Genomic DNA, 22138 nt, shown 5'->3' on the forward strand with positions numbered 1-22138 from the left:
TGTGCAGCCATCTGGTCCTGGGCTTTTGTTTGTTGGAAGATTTTTAATCAGTTTCAATTTCAGTGCTTGTGATTGGTCTGTTCATATTTTCTATTTCTTCCTGATTCAGTCTTGGCAGGTTGTGTGTTTCTAAGAATTTGTCCATATCTTCCAGGTTGTCCATGTTATTGGCATGGAGTTGCTTGTAGTAATCTCTCATGATCTTTTGTATTTCTGCAGTGTCAGTTGTTATTTCTCCTTTTTCATTTCTAATTCTATTGATTTGAGTCTTCTCCTTTGTTTTCTTGATGAGTCTGGCTAATGGTTTATCAATTTTGTTTATCTTCTCAAAGAACCAGCTTTTAGTTTTATTGATCTTTGCTATTGTTTCCTTCATTTCTTTTTCATTTATTTCTGATCTGATTTTTATGATTTCTTTCCTTCTGCTAACTTTGGGGTTTTTTTGTTCTTATTTCTCTAATTGCTTTAGGTGCAAGGTTAGGTTATTTATTCGAGATGTTTCCTGTTCGTAAGGTAGGATTGTATTGCTATAAACTGAAAGATCAGTAATTAACCTTATGGGGATTCCCTTGTGTGTTATTTGTTGTTTTTCCCTTGCTGCTTTTAATATGTTTTCTTTGTATTTAAATTTTGACAGTTTGATTAATATGTGTCTTGGCATATTTCTCCTTGGATTTATCCTGTATGGGACCTCTGTGCTTCCTGGACTTGATTAACTATTTTCTTTCCCATATTAGGGAAGTTTTCAACTATAATCTCTTCAAATATTTTCTCAGTCCCTTTCTTTTTCTCTTCTTCTTCTGGAACCCCTATAATTCAAATGTTCGTGTGTTTAATGTTGTCCCAGAGGTCTCTGAGACTGTCCCCAGTTCTTTTCATTCTTTATTCTGCTCTGCAGTAGTTATATCCACTATTTTATCTTCCAGGTCACTTATCCGTTCTTCTGCCTCAGTTATTCTGCTATTGATCCCATCTAGAGTATTTTTAATTTCATTTATTGTGTTGTTCATCATTGCTTGTTTCATCTTTAGTTCTTCTAGGTCCTTGTTAAATGTTTCTTTCATTTTGTCTATTCTATTTCCAATATTTTGGATTATATTTACTATCATTATTCTGAATTCTTTTTCAGGTCGACTGCCTATTTCCTCTTCATTTGTTAAGTCTGGTGGGTTTTTATCTTGCTCCTTCATCTGCTGTGTGTTTTTCTGTCTTCTCATTTTGCTTATGTTACTGTGTTTGGGGTCTCCTTTTTGCAGGCTGCAGGTTCGTAGTTCCCGTTGTTTTCGGTGTCTGTCCCCAGTGGCTAAGGTTGCTTCAGTGGGTTGTGTAGGCTTCCTGGTGGAGGGGCATGGAGTGCGAGGCGAGCCTGTGGCGGCAGAGGCCGGCAGGACATTGCACCAGCCTGAGGTGCGCCGTGCGTTCTCCCAGGGAAGTTGTCCCTGGATCCCGAGACCCTGGCAGTGGCGGGCTGCACAGGCTCCCCGGAAGGGGTGTGGATAGTGACCTGTGCTCGCACACAGGCTTCTTGGTGGCAGCAGCAGCAGCAGCCTTAGCGTCTCATGCCCATCTCTGGGGTCCTTGCTGATAGCCGCAGCTCGGGACCGTCTCTGGAACTCCTTTAAGCAGCGCTCTTAATCCCCCTCCTCGCGCACCAGGAAACAAAGAGGGAAGAAAAAGTCTCTTGCCTCTTTGGCAGGTCCAGACTTTTCCCCAGACTCCCTCCCGGCTAGCCGTGGTGCACTAACCTCCTGCAGGCTGTGTTCACGCCGCCAACCGCAGTCCTCTCCCAGAGCTCCAACCGAAGCCTGAGCCTCAGCTCCCAGCCCCGCCCGCCCCGGTGGGTGAGCTGACAAGCCTCTTGGGCTGGTGAGTGCCGGTCGGCACCGATCCTCTGTGCGGGAATCTCTCCGCTTTGCCCTCCGCACCCCTGTAGCTGTGCTCTCCTCCGCAGCTCCGAAGCTTTCCCCCTCAGCCTCCCACAGTCTCTGCCCGCAAAGTGGTTTTCTAGTGTGTGGAAACCTTTCCTCCTTCACGGCTCCCTCCCACTGGTGCAGGTCCCGTCCCTATCCTTTCGTCTCTGTTTATTCTGTTTTCTTTTGCCCTACCCAGGTACGTGGGGAGTTTCTTGCCTTTTGGGAGGTCTGAGGTCTTCTGCCAGCGTTCAGTGGGTGTTCTGTAGGAGTTGTTCCACGTGTAGATGTATTTCTGGTGTATCTTTGGGGAGGAAGGTGATCTCCACATCTTACTCTTCTGCCACCTTCCCGGAAGCCTTACTACCTCTCCATTTATTGTAACTTTGGAGCAAATATGAAATTTATGAACATATAGTAATGCTTTCAGATATATACTTGTTTATTGTGTAACTTGTTCTCTCTTTGGTAACATATTGAACTAACATGATTTAAAAACACTTACATAACTTGGTATATTTGGAGGGCATGAATATATCTGACCCCAGGAGATATTTTTACAACTGTCCAATAAGATAGGAAAGAATATTTCTGAGAGAAAAGGATGCAACTGTAATTATTTGTTTATAATTTATTAAAACCATCTTGCCCAGATTATTAAGTGAAAAAATTTTAGAATGTCACATAAGTCATATGTCAGGATGAACCCATATAATTAAAATGTGGTTTACCAATTTCTTTTCTCACATGATAAATTATTGACATTGTGATTGCATTAGTGCAACTGTGTTAATTTCTCTTATATTTAAAATCTGCCCCACAGGGATGGATTTGCTTACAATATTGGTGAACCAAGAGATGGGTTGTGAGATTCACTGCTAAGGTTGATCTGACTTGTAAAAAGCTAATATGTTTATGTTAATGCAGTGTTCGGTTTATTTTTCTCTTCTGTGTAATTATCCAGTAGCTATATGGATCTCAGTTTCCTTTGGTTGGGGTGGGGGAGGGGTGTCAATGCTTTTATAGAATAGAAAATTTAAAAACCAGACATTGGCTAAAGTTGAATTGGAATGAGTAGAATTACATACGTGGGTGGAAATATATAAATTGAGATAATCTGGAAGACCTGAAATAGTCACGTGAAAGAGGTTCAAGAATAAGCTTTCAGCAAGATGCTGCATTTGCATGGGTGAGAGTCTGACAGCTACTAGGGTGAGTTTATCTCCTGGCTATTCTGTTGATGTCAGGATGCATGCATTTCATTTACAAGAATTCAAGTGCATATAATCATCAAAAAAAATGAACCAAGAAAGAAAAAAAAATTAAAGAAAAATAATCATTACATTGTGTGAGTGAGTACACCAGTAATTTCCCTCAATAAGCACAAATGGTCTTTCCCTCAGTGGTTCTTAAGTTTCTTATACCTTTTAGAGTCAGCATCTTGCTAAAGTAAGTGGAACTTTAGTGTTTAATCATGGTACTGTTTTAAGGGGATAAAGTATGTACTTAAATGAGTGCCACACACTTCAGAATGATTGACTCAAAGGCTGGAAGAAAAAACGGCAGTGATTCACTTATTGAGATACTTCCCCCCACCCCCAATTTTATGGGATTTTCAAGGGTAATGATAACGAGTTTTCCGCCTTGCAGCTTAATGTTAGAACCTAACCTGGAGGAAGTTATGACTCCTCTGTATTACAATGAAGAAGAAATATATTTGGCCAGGGCAAGGTGTTTAATTAAGGCAGGTACTGGACACTGCTGGATACTGCAGGTCTGGGCAGCGGGCATTTCAAGTCAGCAGAGAGCTAATGGAGCAGTCTGGCAGGTCCAGAGTGGTAATCAGTTTTCAGAAATAAACAGTGACGTGTTAGGAGAGCAGTTACGAGGATTTCAGGCTTGAAACAGATTCTAGAGATGGAGAGATGAGGCAAGACAGGAGAAAAGAAGAAAGAAGGGCTAGCAAATGGTGCTAAAATTGACCCTAGTATAAAAGTCACTTGATTGCTGATATATTGGATCAATTTAAGGTTATGTGTCAATTATGTACCATAAACGTTTCAGGAATTACTTTGACACAAAATCCAAAATACTTTATTCCATAATCAGGTTCTTTTAATCCTATTTGTCTTGGTTCTTTAGCTCCCTTAAGTAGGTGACTATGTTGGTGGAATCAAGGATTATTTAAAAAATAATCTTATACAGTGCAGCTCTTGTTAGACTATAAATACACTTGAGGGAAAATTTTCTTTGCTCCTTGAAAGACCTTAAGAGGAGAAAGAAAAAATACTGCAGGGATATAGAAAAAAATATGGCCTAAATAAAATAGTGAGATTATTTTTTTCTTCTTTTAATCTGGCAAGTGTTCATAACAGCTTCATTAGGAAAAGATGATTGTTGTAGATGGTTTGCCCAAGGAAGCAGATGCTAAGGTGGAAATAAGGGTGCAGGAAGTTTATTAGGGAGCAGTCTTGGGATCAACTCCAGTTGAGGAAAGGGAACTAGGAAGATTTGGGCTGTGATGCGGTCATAGTAAGGACTCAGGTCTGAAGCTGGGAAAGCCCCTTCAGAGTTGTTCCTTTCTGGGGGAGAAGTTAAGCCCTTATGTCCCCATATCAACCAGTCCTTGGGTAGGGGCTGACTGGGGAAGAGGGAATCTCATTCTTTGAGGCCATTTTCAGCGGGAGAAGTAAGTCCCTCAGTCGTGAAGTAGGTGGGGGAATGCCACATTCACAGCAGTCCATGTCTTGCCCTTGGACCATTTGTCTCCCATAAGTTTTGGGAGTAGCTCCTTCAGGACTCCGGTGGGCCGCTTTATTGGTGGAAACTCATAAAAAGAAACGTTAATGGGAGAAATGGCACCTCCTGCTACTATAGTTGCCCTGGAGGCTAAACTTGGTTAGGATCCTTGCTAGATACCTTACCCTTGGTTAGTTCCTTAACTGGTTGAGGAGATGTCCTGGTGGGTGACCTGCATCCCTGAGGAGACCCAGTCCCTGTTTACCATACCTTTCTTAGGGTATGGCTGTGGCAACTGTGGATTTGTGATCAAAAGTGGGTGAGGGAGTGCTAAGATACGGCCTTCACCCGAGTGCCACACGTTTCTCCCTACTGCAGCCTGTAACAGCAGCCCTACCTCTTCTTGATAACTAGGCCAGTAACCCTTGCCCCTTTGGGTCAATCACCACAAAAGATGGTGACCTCTCCTTTTTTGTCGCTGGCCGTGGACACATGGTAACCAAAGTGTCCGAGTGGCAGCCATATCTTCTGACCAATGGGAGTTCTGCTATATCTACTGATGGAAGGTTCTTCCTCTAAATCTGCAGAACCCAGAGTTTTGGGATTGGTAAGCACACATTCCCCAAATGGCCACTGGTGGTGATGGTAGAGGGGGCCATTACTGTTTTGGTGCCTTTATTCTGAAACACATATGTTCTTTCTTGTGGCAACAATGTACCATATAATGGTCCTTGAGTTAGCATACTGAAGGATGGTGCCCCATGCTAGCAGGATATGGTCTCTCCTCTGGGGCCTCAGCAGCACCTTCAGCAGGCCATCCCAACACATTATTAGGCCAGCAACGTGTGGGGAGTGAAGTAAGTACCAGTGGATTTCATGGCTGTGTACGTGCCCACAGCCTTATTTCCTTTGGTGCAAAGTGAGTTTCTTGGTCTGGTGGAGGAGGTGCAGTGTGCTCTGGCAGTGGATCAGATGCTCTTTCTGTAAGGCCTTGGGTAGTGGTACTTACTGAAGCCCTACCTGGAATGTGTGGTGATTCCTGTCAAAATGAATGTGCCATGTGGGGGGCAGAAAGAGTCCTGTGTAGCCACCTGACCACGAGATGGCCAGTTGGTTTCCAAGAGATAGTGCTGTAACAGGGCTCGTTATTGATCTTCATTGCCTCATTTGGCTATGGCAGTAGCTAGATAACCCTAGTTGAGTGAGATTTTGTGCTCCAGTAGTTCTTTTTTCACAGGAGATATGTTCCATTACCCCCAGTGGATGCCTGAAACTGTAGCTAATACTGAACCCTGTAGCTAATACTATGTTTTTTGCTATATTAGTGGGTGGTTAGTGTAGATACACTGTCACATCCGGGTGGGACAGATTTCATCATGCTACTCAGAACAGCACGTGATTTAAAACTTATGAATTGTTTACTTCTGGAATATTCCATTTGATATTTTCAAACCATGGTTGACAGTGGGTAACTGAAACTGTGGAAAGGGAAACCACAAATAAGGGGGGTCAAGACTACTGTATTTGGTTCATGCATGCCTCCTCTCTCCATAACAGAGTTTATCTTGAACGTAACCTTGAAAATTTTGTTCTGCTTTCCTGCTTTCAGAACTGCTATCCATAATTCCCATGAATAGTGCTTCTGTGAATCATCCCAGGGAGGTATGGTCTACTCTTATCAGTTGCCTGTTCACATGGCATTTTCATATTTTTTTTAAACAAAGAATTTGAGCAAGTTGGTATCTTACTTTCAAGACTCAAAATCAGACACTAATTCAGAATCAAATTTATTCTTAAAGTAATAATTTTTATATAGAGATTTTTTTTTTACAGTATTGAAATTAATGTCAGTTGAAAGTTTGTGAACACTGATCTGTGTACAAATAATCCAGTAGAGGAATGCAAGGAAATGTTCCCAGGAACATAAACATCTTTAATAGAAAATGCTATTGTGTTTCAAAAACTCTGTTTATGGATACAGTTACCCAGTGTAAATGATGTACTTTTTTTGTCCTAAATTTTTCAATCTAGGTTTGCTCCACAGTAGAATTAGAATTTGAAACACTGTGTCTGCAAACTTAAGGAAGTTCAATTGTGAGTTGAATTTCTGCTTCCAAATTCATAAGAGTTTAAAAAATGAACTGTCAGTTAGAACCTTGAGGAACTTTCTTGAAAATATATGGGCAAGAAATGTTGCTCTAATTGCTCTGTTGAAAGAGTACGGTCTTAGGAACTCAAACTAATCAAAAGCCTCAATTAACAGAATTTTTCTCTTTTTTTTTTTTTTTGGCCACATTTGTATTTCATGAGAAGGAGGCAAAGAGTGAGAAAATAGTTCATATTCATGATCTCTCTCCAGAAAAGCATCTTGCAGGGATGCATGAGCCTAAATGGATTTAGTCCAATGTTAGCAAATCCCATATCTTCAGTCCCTGTACGGAGTAATCATGTTTAAAATAGTGACTTGGTGGTACTGAAGGATCTAAAATGATCAAAGGAAGATTCAGTAATGTTCAGGAGACTGTTCTTATTTAGAAAAAAAAATTTAAATAGTGAAGAGTTGAGAGACTGACAAGTTTTTGAAATTGATTAATCAGCTAATCCATTTCCCAAGGATTCTGCTCACCTAAGGTCTTAACTGTGTTTGAATTACCTCATACGTCACTTGGAGGCAACGTATCCTCAAAAGTTCAGGCAAAACTTCCTTAAAACTCTAATTTTAGTTGAGCTCAGTTTTTATTTGTATGTCTGTTTTTTCTTTTCTTTTTCCCTTTTTTTTTTTTTTTTTTTTTTTGCATTTCTGACTTCTTCAGGGTTACTTCTTTCCTCTTTGTGGGGGCATTTTACACTTCTGTTGCTACCTCATTTCAAAATATTGTTTATTTCTAGAATTCATAATTAAAAATTTTTAACCACATCAAATATATAAGGATTTTTGGTGGCTCTGGGTAGAGTGGTCATATCAAACAAAAGTCAGAGGCCACCTTGCTCACCCAATCTAACTTCCAGCCTTCCTCTGGGGCCATCCCTCACTCAGAACTTCGACAGGGTGGTCTTCTGCTCCAGTGGTCCTCCCCAGAGAATGTAGCCCCCAGTCTAGAAGGGAGTGACTCCCTCAGGCTCATCAGTTTCATGTACATTCTGGCCTCCTCCCTTCTCTGCCTCATTGGGTTCTAAGGAATAATATCTACCTCAGATTGAGTTTTTATTTCTTATAAAATGATTATTTAAAATTGGCTCCTCTCCACCTAGTCCTTGAAAAAAAAATGGCCCTTGATTCTACAGTTTTAACGATCTTAATTCAAGTTCAAGTGCCTCATTTTACAGATGAAATGGAAGCTCAGAGAAGGAAAGTGATTTACCCCCGAATATTGATCTATTTAGAAGCAAGCTAAAGCTGTAACTTTGGTCTTCTGCACCTTTCTACATGTGTCATTTTTGTTCCATTTGAGACTGGGGTGATTGTAATGATGAGGGATCACAGGATTGCTTATACACCTTGTATAGCTGTCTATTAGAACTATCAACCTGAATATATGTTTTCTACAATACTTAACCATGTAATAGAAGGAGATAATGTGATTTCCTGTCTTGTAAATTATGAAAAAATACCTCCTGTATCTTCTTTTTTTAATGTTTGGCATATTGTTACTCTTAGAGATAAAAAACATTGCCAGAGTGTAATTGGGCATAAATTTTGCCTGTTTGTTCCTCCCTTTTAGTAGATGCTGACACAAAGCAATAAATAGTTATATGGAATTAGGAGAATAAAAATTTATAAGAATATAACTTGCCAATAAGTTTAATGATGGTGATTCTTTTTTCCTACTCAGTGGAAAAAATTGTTTGGCTTTTGTGTCAAACAATTTTTAGCTTGTTTTTCTTTTGTGGCTGGGTTTATTTTAGTCATGCAGCAACCAGGTGGTATGAGAACACAAAAAACTGCAGGAAATTAAAATTTAGCAGATAAATTTGAAAACCATGTTCACTTAGCAAACAAATGCCTTTCAAAATTTCCCAACTTTTAATAAAACTTGAACCCATAGAAAAGTTGAAAAAGTAGTGCAATAGGATACATATACCCTTTACCTATGCCCAGTAATTACTAACATTTTCTGGCATTTGCTTCTTTTTATCTCTTCCTCTCTCCACACACACACACGTGTTTTGGGGGGCTGCATTACTTGAAAGTAAGTTGCAGGCATCAAGACACTTCACCCCGAAGTACTTCAGGTCTTTTTCCTAAGAACAAAGACATTTTCCTATGTAACTACAACAACAATCCCAGAAAAGACATTTGCCACTGATAATTGGTATTATGTAACGTACAGTCTAAAGTAAATGTCTTTTCTTGTTCCTAAATATTCTTTATATCAATTGGGGATCCCTTGTAGGACATTTGAACCTGTCCCAGACATCTGTTGAGACATTTGGTCCATGCCAAATAGTCCTTTGTATTTGCTCCTGTCCAAAACGTTCTCTATTATATCTGCTGATGGGGCTCAGGGCAGGCCATCCCCAAATATGCCAAGGTGGCACATTGATTATTTTGAATTAAAGTTACTTGAGAAACAGCTGGCACAAGAACACTCATACCCTCCTTTGGTTCCCTGGAAGTGGAAAACAAAGCTTTCATGGGAAGGTATCCTTCCTGTGCCAGGAGGATAGAAGGCTGGAGATAGGGAGTTTGAGGCTGAGGAAACTATATAAACAAACGTTGTTACTCTTCATTAATTTGCTACCCCAAACAAAAACTCCTTTGTCTTGCCAAATCTTCACAAATAATTGATTTTGTCTGAAAGGGTAGGTGAACAGCATGCTTTAGTCACTCCTTAGGTCCCTTAGCTAAGGGGCCTCTGTATGTACAAAATTAAATTTGATTTTCTCTTGTTTATCGATCTTATGTCAATTTGATTATTAGGCCAAACGAAAGAACCTATCAGGGTAGAAGAAAATTCTTCCTCCCCTATACTGTTAACAGTTTCGGTTATACAGATTTCTTTTTGTCAGTATTGTCCTAAAGTTGATGGCCATATTTGAGCGTATCATTAAGCATCTAGTAATAACTTGTTCATATTTTAACACTTCAATAATTCTCCAAGGATGCTGCACTTCCATCAGCTTTTGAAATTTGCTGTACCAACCTTCCACTGCATTGTTTGTCCTGTGATTGCCATCCAGCTCTAATTTATAAACATTCCAAGTTTCTGATGGAAATCTTGGAACCTCTGTTTGTCTTCTGCTCCTGCCATGCCTTCCATGGACATACACTCTCTTAACATAATACATTAAGTCATCTAAATTTTCTTCTCCCTTCTCTACAATATAGTCAAATTTTCATTTGAATCTTCCACAGACACAGATGAAGTCCAAACAACATGGATGCACATTATAGATGTTATTTTCCATTGTCATATACTCACATGATAAACCCAAAGAAGATTTTTGCACCACAGTGATTGTGAAAAGTGAAATAAGCATCCTTTTATTTGTGCATCTATTAGGAGTAGTTGAATTGCATTCATATTTGCAATGTCAAGTCCCTCATGCACAATGAAGAGTTAATGTAGAGATTTAATTCCCATACAAATGCAAGTACTTCATTCTATATGTATCTACATGTGGTTCTAGTCTTTTCATTGTTAATGTATAAATCAATGGTGTAATGTAACCCAATACTACACTGTGCCCAGTAACTGAGTGAACTGTGTTGTGCTGGCTTGAAGGTACCATCACTGAAAAATCTGTTTATGTCAATGTGTTCATTGCCTGTTTTACATAGAGGCTTGACCAAATTCCTCCTTTCAAACTCCACCCTTATTGAATGTCTCAGCCACATCCAACCAAATGCCCAGTCACACGTTAATGCACCACGCATCATGAGATTCCATCCTTCTCTATCTTTAGAACTCTTCCTTGGAAGGCTTAGTTAGTATAAATTCCACTCTTTTGGAAGATTTGAAGCCTGACCCATCTACCTATCTCCATGCGCTAGTCTACTGAGGCAAGAAGGGTTACTCTGGCCTTAAAGCCACAACACAATGAGATATATTTGAACCCAGTGACATTTTCTAAGCATGGAAATTTTTGACAGGACCAAATATCAAGGGTCATTGGACATGGACCAAATATGCTCATGGACATTTTTGATAGGACCAAATTTCAAGGACCTTTTGGTGGAGACCAAATGTCTAAATGGGCATTTTGGACAGGGTCAAATGTCTGTAATCTCAGGGAGCACATATTGGATTTTCTTGCCATGTGTCTAATCCCTTTAATCTAGAATATAACTCATACTCTGCCTTTTTTTTTTCTTTGCCTTCTAAAACATTGACATTTTTGTTAATACTAGATCAAATGTCTGTATGGTGGAATATTCTTCAAACTGGATTTGTCTAATCGTTTCCTTTGGATCAGGTTGTGGTTAAAATATTTTGGAAAAATTTGCCATTTTTATATATTTGCCATTTTATCACACCAGGAACTTCATGTCAGTTTGTCCTAATAATGGTGAAGTTATTCGTTTTAATGTAGGTTTCTACTTTGTAATTAAATCTGATGAATAATAATTGGAGAATCTATGAGTATACTTTTTTGTTGTTTTGTCTTTAGCAAATTTTAGCCTATGGTTTTAGGATTAGTTTTTTTCCTGCATCTTGCATTACATTGATGGTTACAAAATGGTAATTATTTAATTCAGTCATTCTTCTAGATCAGAGGTCTATACTATTTTTTTTTCTGTAAAGAGCCATACAGTAAATATTTCAGGCTTTGTGGGTCACATATGTTCTCTGTGGCATATTATTTTTTTCTTTTTTTTAATGGAAAAAAATATTCTTAGCTCATGGTCTGCGCAAAAACAGCCTATAGCAGGATATAAGCCATGGGAGGCAATTTGATGACCTTTGTTGTAGATGAAGCTGAAGAGCTTCCCTTCCCTTGTAGAGTGTGTGTGTGTGTGTGTGTGTGTGTGTATCATTGTAGCACATGGACTCTTTTTTTATTTAGTGTGAAATAATCCATTATGATAATTATTCCTTTTGATGCTCAGATTGTCCCGATTTGTCCAATAGGAACAACAGCTTCTGTGATTTTGACAGGTCTCCTTTAGTCTTTGACCACCTCCTTCCTTTTTGGGTAATACGTTGTTCTTTTCTTTCTTTTCTCAGACCTGGAAAAAAAATTTCTCCAAGGAGCCCACTTTTCTTCTAGTAATGAATGGTATTTAGAAAACCAGCTCTCGTAGCTACAAGTACTCATTTGTGTTGAAGTATCTTTGCTGTGTACTTTCAGTGAACAGAGCTAGGAAGTGTTTGTGTGTGTGTGTATACATAATTTCTCATTTAATATTTTCTTCTCCATATTGAAAATCTTGCTTCTCAGCATCAACATATTTGCTGTGTCCTAAAGTGCATGCAAAATAGTTCCAAATACAACTACCATATGACCCAGCAGTCTCACTATTGGGCATATACCCTGAGAAAACCATAATTCAAAAAGAGTCATGTACCAAAATGTTCATTGCAGCTTTATTTACAATAGCCAGGACATGGAAGCAACTGAAGTGTCCATCAACAGATGAATGGATAAGGAAGATTTGGCACATAAATACAATGGAATATTACTCAGCTGTAAAACGGAATGAAATTGAGTTATTTGTAGTGAGGTTGATGGACCTGGAGTCTGTCATATAGAGTGAAGTAAGTCAGAAAGAGAAAAACAAATACCATATGCTAGTACATATATATGGAATCTAAGAAAAAAAAAAAGTCATGAAGAACCTAGGGGCAAGACAAGAATAAAGACACAGACCTACTAGAGAATGGACTTGAATATATGGGGAGCAGGAAGGGTAAGCTGTGACATAGTGAGAGAGTGGCATGGACATATATACACTACCAAACGTAAAATAGATAGCTAGTGGGAAGCAGCCGCATAGCACAAGGAGATCAGGTTGGTGCTTTGTGACCACCTCGATACGTGGGATAAGGAGGGTGGGAGGGAGGGTGACACAAGAGGGAAGAGATATGGGAACATACATATATGTATAGCTGATTCACTTTGTTATAAAACGGAAACTAACACACCATTGTAAAGCAATTATACTTCAATAAAGATGGTAAAAAAAAAATACCACAATGAGCTATCACCTCACACCTATTAGAATTGCATTGTTAAAAACCCAAGAGAACAAGTGTTGGTGAGGATGTGGAGAAGAGGGAATCCTCATGAGCTGTTGGTGAGAATGTAAAGTGATGCAGCCACTATGGAAAACAGTGTGCAGGTGCCTCAAAAAATAAAGGTAGAACGACCATATGATCTAGCAATATCACTTCGGGTGTATATCCAAAGGTAATAAAAACAGGGTCTCAAAGAGATATTTGCATTCCCAGCATTTTTCACAATAGCCAAGATATGGAAACAACCAAAGTGTCTGTCAGTAAATGAAAGGGTAAAGATGTTATACTATATACTCAATGATATACTATATTCACCCACAAGAAGGATGGAAATCCTGCCGTTTGTGACAACATGTATGGTCCTAGAGGACATTATGCTAAGGTAAATAAGTCAGACACAGAAATACAAATAATGTATGATATCACTTATATGTGGAATTGTAAAAAAACTGAACTCATAGAAACATAGAATAGAATGAAGGTTACCCAAAACTGGGGGGTGGGGGAAATAGGGCAACATAGGTCAAAGGGTACAAACTACCAGTTAGAAGATGCATAAATTCTGGCAACCTAATGCACAACATTGTGGTTATATTATTACTGTAGTATATGCTTGAAAGTTGCTAAGAGAGTAGATCTTAAATGTTTTCCCCACAAAAAAGAAATGGTAATTGACATGACTGAGATATTAGTTAATATTGTGGTGGTACGTCATATTGCAATACATAAATATATCAAATCAACATTTTTTACACATTACACTTATGCATTGTTGTGTGTCAATCATATCTCAAGAAAATTGGGGAAAATAGTGTAGAAATTCTTAGAAGTAACTTAGAGTTGGAAGTATTCAGTTTTTGATTGTTTGGTGTAAATTCTTCTGTGTAAAGTATCTGGGCATGATGCTCTCTGTGTATGAATGTCAGAGTGAGAGAAGTAGGGAGAGATTTTTTTGATAATTTTATTTTTCTATAGAATTGGTTTGTAGATTTAAAAAATCTCTATTGAATTTAGTTTGATAAATTGCATTTTCTTAGAAAAATTTCATTTTTATCACCTTATTTGCTTTCTGATATCATAGTTGCTATCTGTGTGAGGCTATACATATTTAAATTAATTACAGTTAAATTAAATATAAATTTTAGTTCTTCAGTCATACTAGCCACATTTAAGTATAAAGTGTTTGGTAGACACATATGGCTACTGGATGGTGCAGCTGTAGGACATTTCTATCATTGCAGAGTTCTGTTATACAGTACTGAACTTAGATTTCTAAATTTATTTGTACAGTGTTCTACAAAATAATCATTTATGGTTAAAAGGTTTCAATTATTATTTTTCTCTTATTTTTATTTGCTGTTTTTATATTCAATACTTTTCACTTTCTTATTGATTGATTTATATATTTTACTTTTTTTCCAGGAAGCAATGCTTTGATGTATTATATCTATTTTAGTTTTATACTTTTATCTCACATTTTCCTTTTATAATGCTTTCCCTTGATTGACTTTTTTCTTCTTTAACAATTATTTTGAGTTGAGATTTTAAATTATTCTTGTTTTTCTTTTTTTTTTTCTTAACATCTTTATTGGAGTATAACTGCTTTACAATGGTGTGTTAGTTTCTTCTTTATAACAAAGTGAATCAGTTATACATATGCATATATCCCCATATCTCTTCCCTCTTGAGTCTCCCTCCCTCCCACCCTCCATATCCCACCTCTCTAGGTGGTCACAAAGTACCAAGCTGATCTCCCTGTGCTATGCGGCTACTTCCCACTAGCTATCTATTTTACGTTTGGTAGTGTATATATGTCCATGCCACTCTGTCACTTTGTCCCATCTTACCCTTCCCCCTCCCCGTATCCTCAAGTCCATTCTCTAGTAGGTCTGCATCTTTATTCCCATCTTGCCCCATGACCATTTTTTGTTTGATTTTAGATTCCATATGTATGTGTTAGCATACAGTATTTCTTTTTCTCTATCTGACTTACTTCACTCTGTATGACAGACTCTAGGTCAATCCATCTCACTACAAATAACTCAGTTTTGTTTCTTTTTATGGCTGAGTAATGTTCCATTGTATATATGTGCCACATCTTCTTTATCCGTTCATGTGTTGATGGACACTTAGCTTGCTTCCATGTCCTAGCTATTGTAAATAGAGCTGCAGTGAACATTGTGGTACATGACTCTTTATGAATTATGGTTTTCTCAGGGTATATGCCCAGTAGTGAGATTGCTGGGTCATATGGTAGTTCTAAATTTAGTTTTTTAAGAAAACTCCATATTGTTTTCCATAGTGGCTGTATCAATTTACATTCCCACCAACAGTGCAAGAGAGTTCCCTTTTCTCCACACCCTCTCCAGCATTTATTGTTTGTAGACTTTTAGATGATGTCCATTCTGACTGGTGTGGGATGATATCTCATTGTAGTTTTGATTTGCATTTCTCTAATGATTAAAGATGTTGAGCATTCTTTCATGTGTTTGTTGGCAATCTGTATATCTTCTTTGGAGAAATGTCTATTTAGCTCTTCTGCCCATTTTTGGATTGGGTTGTTTGTTTTTTTGATATTGAGCTGCATGAACTACTTATAAATTTTGGAGATCAATCCTTTGTCAGTTGCTTCATTTGCAAATATTTTCTCCCATTCTGAGGGTTATCTTTTCATCTTGCTTATAGTTTCCTTTGCTGTGAAAAAACTTTGAAGTTTCATTAGGTCTTATTTGTTTATTTTTGTTTTTACTTTCATTTCTCTAGGAGATGGGTCAAAAAGGATCTTGCTGTGATTTATGTCATAGAGTGTTCTACCTATGATTTCCTCAAAAGTTTGATAGTGTCTGGCCTTACATTTAGGTCTTTAATCCATTTTGAGATTATTTTTGTGTATGGTGTTAGGGAGTGTTCTAATTTCATTCTTTTACATGTAGCTGTCCAGTTTTCCCAGCCCCACTTATTGAAAAGGCTGTCTTTTCTCCACCATATATTCTTGCCTCCTCTATCAAAGATAAGGTGACCATATGTGCATGGGTTTATCTCTGGGCTATCTATCCTGTTCCATTGATCTATATTTCTGTTCTTGTGCCAGTACCATACTGTCTTGATTACTATAGCTTTGTAGTATAGTCTGAAGTCCAGGAAACTGATTATTCCAGCTCCCTTTTTCTTTTTCAAGATTGCTTTGGCTATTTGGGGTCTTTTGTTTAACTTATTTTCATTTAAATTTTTTCTTTGATCAATGCATATATTTTGTCCCATGGATACTGACGTGGAGTGCCTTCATCATAATTAATTTCAGAATTGTCTATTTTGGTGTGCCTTTCCCTATTCAACAAATTGATTGATAGGGAGGTTTTCAATTTTGAGAAAGAACATTTAAAAATGTCTTACTGGGCTTCCCTGGTGGCGCAGTGGTTGAGTGTCCGCCTGTCGATGCAGGGGACGTGGGTTCATGCCCTGGTCCGGGAAGATCCCACATGCTGCGGAGTGGCTAGGCCCGTGAGCCATGGCCACTGAGCCTGCACGTCTGGAGCCTGTGCTTCGCAACGGGAGAGGCCACAGCAGTGAGAGGCCCGCGTACCACAAAAAAAAAAAAAATTCTTACTAATTCTTAATTTTATCTCATTTTGATAAGATAATGTTTCTATCTATTTTGTGAAACTAATTGAGACATTTTTGGGATTAGATTTTCATAAATGTCTCGTGTGGTTAAGAAAATATACATTTTAAGGATATAAAGTTTGATATATATATATCCATGAGATCTATCTTAATGATAATTATTTAAGTCTTTTATATTTCTTTTTTCTTGACTTGACCCATGTTAGGCTGAGAGTAGTATGTTAAAATCTATGATGTGCTTCTGTCAGCTCCTTTTTGCATGTCGGTAGTTTCTATTAATAAATGCTGTTGCTTTTTTATTTTTTGTAAATAGATTCGTAACTATTATCTCTTTATTATAAATTGTGGTTTTTGGTGTTACAAAATATTATTTTTTGTTTCACTTTATTGTTTTGGCATGAATTCTACCTTATGTCTGATATCATTAATGGTCTTGTGTACATTTGACCATTTACTGCCCTTTATTCTTAGTATTTGTGGATCACTTTGTGGTAGGTTTGTCTGTTGTTTAGTGTAGAGCTTCGTAGTTTTTGAGAGTCAACCTGAAGTCTTTTTTTTTTTAAACAGGTGAGTTAAGTTCATTTACAGTTACTCTGATGGGTTATAAATGTGATCTCAACTTTGTCATTTTTTTCTGTTTGTATTGATTTATACTATTTTATTATATTTCTTCTCTATGAGGTATGCTTTTTTAAAACTCCTTTTAAATTTCTTTTGTTGTCCTCTAAGAGTTTTATAGTGTCTGACCTTACATTTAGGTCTTTAATCCATTTTGAGTTTACTTTTGAAAGCATAGGCAGAACACGCTATGACATAAATCACAGCAAGATCCTTTTTGACCCACCTCCTAGAGAAATGGAATTAAAAACAAAAACAAATGGGACCTAATGAAACTTAAAAGCTTTTGAACAGGAAAAGAAACCATAAACAAGATGAAAAGACAACCCTCAGAATGAGAGAAAATATTTGCAAATGAAGCAACTGACAAAGGATTAATCTCCAAAATTTATAAGCAGCTCATGCCGCTCAGTATGAGAAAAACATACAACCCGATCCAAAAATGGGCAGAAGAGCTAAATAGACATTTCTCCAAAGAAGATATACAGATTGCCAACAAACACATGAAAGGATGCTCAACATCACTAATCATTAGAGAAATGCAAATGAAAACTACACTGAGGTATCACTTCACAGCAGGCAGAATGGCCATCATCAAAAATCTACAAACAATAAATACTGGAGAGGGTGTGGAGAAAAGGGAACCCTCTTTCCCTGTTGGTGGGAATGTAAACTGATACATCCACTCTGGAGGTTCCTTAAAAAATAAAAATATAACTGCCATATGACCCATCAATCCCACTACTGGGCATATACCCTGAGAAAACCATAATTCAAAAAGAGTCATGTACCACAATGTTCATTGCACCTCTGTTTACAATAGCCAGAACATGGAAGCAACCTAAGTATCCATCATCAGATGAATGGATAAAGAAGATTTGGCACATATATACAATGGAATATTACTCAGCCATAAAAAGAAACAAAATTGAGTTATTTGTAGTGAGGTGGATAGACCTAGAGTCTATCATGAAGAGTGAAGTAAGTCAGAAAGAGAAAAACAAGTACCGTATGCTAACACATATATATGGAATCTGAAAAAAAAGGTTCTGAAGAACGTAGGGGCAGGACAGGGATAAAGACACAGCCGTAGGGAATGGACTTGAGGCTGCAGGGAGGCGGAAGGGTAAGCTGTGACAAAGTGAGAGAGTGGCATGGACATATATACACTACCCAATGTAAAATAGATAGCTAGTGGGAAGCAGCTGCATAGTGCAACCGAGATCAGCTCGGTGCTTTGTGACCACCTAGAGAGGTGGGATGGGGGGGTGGGAAAGAGATGCAAGAGGGAGGGGAGATGGGGATATGTGTGTATGTATGGCTGATTCACTTTGTTATAAAGCAGAAACTAACACAACATTGTAAAGCAGTTATACTCTAATAAAGATGTTAAAAATTAATTAAATCAAAAAAAATTTCTTTCGTTGTATTGGCAAGTTTGAATTTTTGTTCTTGTTGTTCCTTTATAGTAATATTTTTAATGGTAGTTTTAGTACTCTTTTCCTCATTTGAACTTTGATTTGGGTTTGGATTCTTTAGTTTGTCAGCTTCAAAGGAATATATTTTGATTCCCAGTTCCTACCTGTTGACGGGGGGGAAAAAAGCACAACCTAAAGGTGGTGAGTTATGTTTAATTCAGTACCTTACAGAGGACTGTACCTTGAGAAACCTCTTCTCAGGTAGCTCTCATGTACTTTTCTGAAGAGGCCAGGATGCACAAAAGTTTTTGCTGAAAAAACAAACAAACAAACATGTGGTTCAAACATCAAAAGATTACTGCACTTCACAATCCCCACCCCCAACATCTCAAGTTCATGATTTTAGTGCTTTTCTATGCATGGGAAGATGCAAAAGTCTGGACTCATTAAAATTAATCCTTAGATGTGCATCTTAACTATGGCCAGTATCCTGTTCTTCTCTATCCTGATTCCTTTCAGGGCACATTATCATGGGCGGCTTCAGTGGCTGATGGCTTGATAGTGGGCAACATTTGTTGTTTACTGGAATAGCAGGCAACATTCTTTATTTACTGAAATGTCAGGTGACATTCTTTGTCCACATTCCTGTGGGCAGTCATTGTGCTTATTCAACTTTCCTTGTTCTCTTTTCCCTCTCCTCTCCTGTTTTTATGGTGTTATTTACATGTGTTTTCCAGCCATGTCTGTACCATTGTTTTAGATTAGATTTACTTTAAATATATTGAACACAATCCCATCCTTTTGTCAGTCATCTCTTGATGGCATGAAGCTAGTTCTGCAATAGATTTTACCAGGAGATTTTGTGAATACAGTATTTCATGAGGTCTTTGATATTTAAACTGTTTCCTAAATCTTGATGCTTGATGGACAACTTGGTTCAATTGAAAAATCTTCAGTTTATGCTTTGTTTCCCTGAGTTACTTGAAAGTACTCCCGCACCATGTTCTTGCTCTCTGTTGTTATTGAGATATTTGATGCCAATTTTATTTTTTTCCCTTTGTAAATCACCTAATTCTTTTGCCTGGAGGCCCAAAGGATCATATTTTTCATCTTTAAAGGTTCTTTTGATATATAGATTTAGATTTTCTATTATTTCTGCAAAGTTTCTTGGGTTATGTTTTTAAATATTCTGTTTCATTATGTTTTCTTCAGTGACTCCAATAATTTTTTAGAGCTTCGCTTACTTACCATATTTATCACCATCCCTATAATCTTTTTTTATTTACTCCTCCCTTTACCTTATTTTCATTTTCTTGGATATTTTCATATTTCTTTTTATTTCTCCTTATTATATTTTAAGTTGTACTTATTCTCTTGCACAAAGCTTAAATTTTGCCTTGATTTTAGAGACGATTTTTTGTTCTTCTTCAATTTCCTTCATGAGTTCGGTTATCATTCCATAGCTTCCCTTTTTGTCCATTAACATTCAGAGATTTAAATATTTAATTCAAAACCTTTTAAAATATTTGCAAATGCTTCTTTAAAGATATTTAATTCAGCTTGGGATATTGTGTTTCAGACTTTTGGTGCTTTGTGTTTACATATTTTATGGAGATTTTTATCAGCTAAAATGTTTTCATTTATTTTTTTCTTAGAATAGCTTTGTATGGATGGCTTCTGCCATTTGTCATTAATTTTAAATGCCTTACATTTTCTGGGATTAGCAGTAACAGATGATTCTGCCTGTTACTCTGAACTTTTGGTAGTTTCCTACATGTGTTAGTTAAGAGCACCCTGTTCTTTTGATGCTGTAAAATCTTTAGTAGATTTTTTCCAAGGGGAGGGGTGAGGAAAGAAGGGGGTGATATGTCTTTTAATTTTGTGATTGTTTTTTCCATAGGAGCCATATTTCCACTGCTTCCTTCTTCACAGGCCTTAAGAAATAACACTTCCCTAGATTGGTGCCATGAGTCCCACACAGTGGGACTAGAACTCTGATCCTCAAAGTCTCAAACTTGTTCTTACGGTTTCCCTCATTCAATATGTGACTCCCTCTGGGGTTGGTTTTATCTGTATTCCACCAGGGCTAGGACCCCACTGTTCTCTCCTCTATTCTGTACAGTCTCTACCTTACTGTCTACTCTTGAGTGGAGTTCAAAGCTGAGCGCTAGTTTCAGTTATTTGCTTTACTTACATGTGTATTGAATTATACTGTATTCTTTGCCTCCCAGTTTGTGCTTTGACATAGTTTATGGGCAGTTTTATTTGTTTGTTTCTCTCTGTGGTAGTTGTATGATGGGTAAAGACATTAGATTTAGGAAGTTGCCATTATTCCATAGGAACCCTGTATTCTTTCAAATGAATATGTTCATTGCCTTTACTTAAAATACTGAGCACAAATCTGAGTGCTCCCTTGAAGGGGGTGTAGCAATTATGTTGTTAGGGAAAGGTTTGCAGACTTGAGCTGGGATGAGACAACTGGGTTGATATCTCAAACATTAGATCATTTGAATAACTACCTTATAAATGGTGTTTTTACACAATTTCAGTGCCTGCATTTGTATTTTAGTTTACAAATGGTCTGGTGTCAGGAGAAGATCAAATGACCTGGGAGCACAGTATTTGAAATGGAGAATTGTGTCAGTAAAATAAATAATTCATCCATTAAGTACCTGTACTCAAGTAGTCAGGACAATATCTAAAACTGGTAAACATATGTCACCTTTATAAGTATTATCCTAAAACTGTTTGTTAGCTGTAAGCATAGTAAGTACACAAAGAAGACATTTTCTTTAATTATTTTTGGTATTGTATTTTTAAGTGCACTAGTGGAAAATTAAGTATTAAAAATAATGATTGGTAGTTAGAAATGAGTGTATCGTTAGAAAGGAAAAATAATGATAATGATGGCAACTTAAGTGACAGTCATGTTCAAAGTAAAAAGATTTACAAAAATTAAACATATTACACAAAACTATATTACTTTACTATTAAATTTATTATAAATGAATCAGTTTTAACAAGTATCACTTTTAAATACTGTTGATACTGGAATTTTTTTGATCTTATAGTTTTGTTGCTAATTTTAAAATTTTAGATGGTTTTCTAGTTATATAAGAGCTGTAAGTATAGAGTTTATTCTCATTTTTGTGTTTGTAGATATTTAAATAAAATAATTTCAGTATATGCTAGGAGTCCATGAGAATTGTTTCCCTTTAAATTGTGTCTGCATTACTCAAGTTTGAGAAACCCTGTTATGGTATATTATAACTTACATTGTTATGGTGTGATATGATTTTCATTAAATAGAACTGAATTCAGTTCACCACCCTGTCACTTATAAGCTTTCTAAGCTTTAAATTCCTTACATCTAAAATCTGGAAAATGATTTCAATATCATAAAGTTGTTTAAACGAAAAGAGATAATATATGTACAGTGATAGTAGATGTTTACAATATTGTAGCAATTATTGTTACAGTTGTGATTTACAGGCAGTTAAGTACTGCTGTGAGAATCACTAACTATTGAAATTCTACCATAATTTTCAAATGGGCTCTCTCTCCACTCTCCACATGAACTCTTTCATAGCGCCTCCTTTCTCCTCAAACTCCTACTTTGAGTTGCTACTATATTTGCCTCAACTTCAGT

The sequence above is a fragment of the Stenella coeruleoalba genome, assembly GCF_951394435.1.
Source record: "Stenella coeruleoalba genome assembly, chromosome: 2".
NCBI classification, from domain to species: domain Eukaryota; kingdom Metazoa; phylum Chordata; class Mammalia; order Artiodactyla; family Delphinidae; genus Stenella; species Stenella coeruleoalba.